Consider the following 2,407-nt stretch of genomic DNA (forward strand, 5'->3'; position numbering starts at 1 on the left):
CCGAGTGCCTTAACCACCTGGCCATGCCGGGCCCCCAAGATAAAAGAAAAATAGACTCACAAATTTCACAAACGTTAAGTATTGGGTCCATGTCAATATCAAGACTTCTCCTACCACAAGTTCAATGTGAAAAAAAAGTCCGAAAGCAAGACATGACAACTAAAGGAACTGAAAAAAAAAACATGTTAAACCAGTAATTTCGGAACATGGGAAATCGAAAAGGTGGAATTATATATATTTTTTTTTTTTGTGATGGTTGTCTAGTGAATCTTTTTACACAACTCTTTCTTAGCGTACAAACCATCTTTTCATCTAACATTCTCACATCCAAGTATATCTTCACACACGATTATTGGTCACCTAAACGACAGTTAAGTTTTGCGTGAATCAATTTGTTTGTTTATTTGTTGATAAGCACAAAGCTACACAATGAACTATCTATACTGTGCCCACCGTAGGTATCGAAACCCGATTTTTGTGTGATAAGCTTCCCGCTGAGCCACCGGGATGTTACCATTTGACGATAGAAGTCGGACAAATTACACGAATAGTTCTCTCAGAACAGTACTAGGTTTTAATTACAATCCGAAATTTGGACAAAATAAAAAATTCAAGTAACCTAAAGCCCAAACTATACAACGTCTGATATGTGACTTGCATCCATAGCCAAATAGGTTAATAACCGTTGATAAGCAGAAGCTTTAATCACTAATTTAAGGCACGACAATTCCTCAGTTTTCTCTCACAAGAAATGTTTCTCATCTAACTAAATGAGATGGCTAAGGTCCTGAATTTACCACTGCTTCTGTACTAATTTAAGTCATTTTTGTTTCAATATTCCATTACGCAAATAACCCAGCGTACAACACTGTAAAATCGATCGGTGGTGGCTTAACACCACTCCCATTCTGTACAATTTACAGTTGGCTATGTCTGAATGTAAACAACTTACTGTAAAATCGATCGGTAGTGGCTTAACACCACTCTCATTCTGTACAATTTACAGTTGGCTATGTCTGAATCTAAACCCGTTACTGTAAAATCGATCGGTGGTGGTTTAACACCACTCTCTTTCTGTACAATTTACAGCTGGCTATGTCTGAATCTAAACAAGTTACTGTAAAATCGATCGGCAGTGGCTTAACACCACTCTCATTCTGTACACTTTACAGTTGGCTATGTCTGAATGTAAACACGTTACTGTAAAATCGATCGGTGGTGGCTTAACACCACTCTCTTTCTGTACAATTTACAGTTGGCTATGTCTGAATCTAAACCCGTTACTGTAAAATCGATCGGTCGTGGTTTAACACCACTCTCTTTCTGTACAATTTACAGTTGGCTATGTCTGAACCTAATCACTTTATCCTTCTTTGAATTTGGTCACTTACGCTGTCATTAATTATCTAAAGGAACTCATTGCCATTGTGTCCGTTAAGGTAATGATAGCAGTTTCATAACAGGCGTTCCGAACGTTTCGTCTGTGTAAGTTATGTAAGGAATGCCTGAAATTCTGCTACTGTATGCAGCAAAGCTTTGTGTGTTAACATTCTTGTTCACAAATCTTGTTTTACATCAGATAATCATTTCAACGTTTTCAAATAAAGATACGAGTAACAAAATCTCTATCGACTTTCATTTAAAATTTAAAGTATTTATCTGTAAGTTTAAGACAAACAGCCACGTTTTGACACCAAGTCTTCCTGCACAGTCACAGGGATCAAAACATACAGCCACGTTTTGACGCCAAGTCTTCCTGCTCAGTCGCAAGGATCAAAACAAACAGCCATGTTTTGACGCCAAGTCTTCCTGCACAGTTGCAAGGATCAAAACAAACAGCCATGTTTTGACGCCAAGTCTTCCTGCACAGTCGCAGGGATCAAAACAAACAGCCACGTTTTGACGCCAAGTCTTCCTGCTCAGTCAAGACAAACAACAAAGTTCTTCTGCGAGTGAGATTTATTTCGTGCAAAAGAATGTTTGAGGATGTTATGAAAGTGAGCTCGATTTATAGCCTTAGACCATTACATTAACATACAATAGCACGCAATAATAAATTTCTCTAAGTGTCAGTGGGAAATAATAGTTCATAACAGATGTATATTGTTAGTTCATTTTTCAATCAACTTTGACACAAAATGTCGATGTCAATTAAAGGAAATGTACCATTATGTGAAAATGTTAAGCCACAGATCTTCATTCTTCACTTTTATGCAAAGTATCGTTAAAATTAGTACATAAAAAAAGAAACTACTACCTCGCCACATAGGTTAGAGGCTTTGTTTGTAATTAAGCACAAAGCTACACAATGGGCTATCTTTGCTCTGCCCATCACGGGTATCGAAACCCAGATTCAAGCGTTGTAAGTCCGCAGACATACTGCTGTGCCACTGGGGGCACAATGGGC

This window comes from Limulus polyphemus, unplaced genomic scaffold (genome assembly GCF_000517525.1).
Source record: "Limulus polyphemus unplaced genomic scaffold, Limulus_polyphemus-2.1.2 Scaffold573, whole genome shotgun sequence".
Taxonomy (NCBI): Eukaryota; Metazoa; Arthropoda; class Merostomata; order Xiphosura; family Limulidae; genus Limulus; species Limulus polyphemus.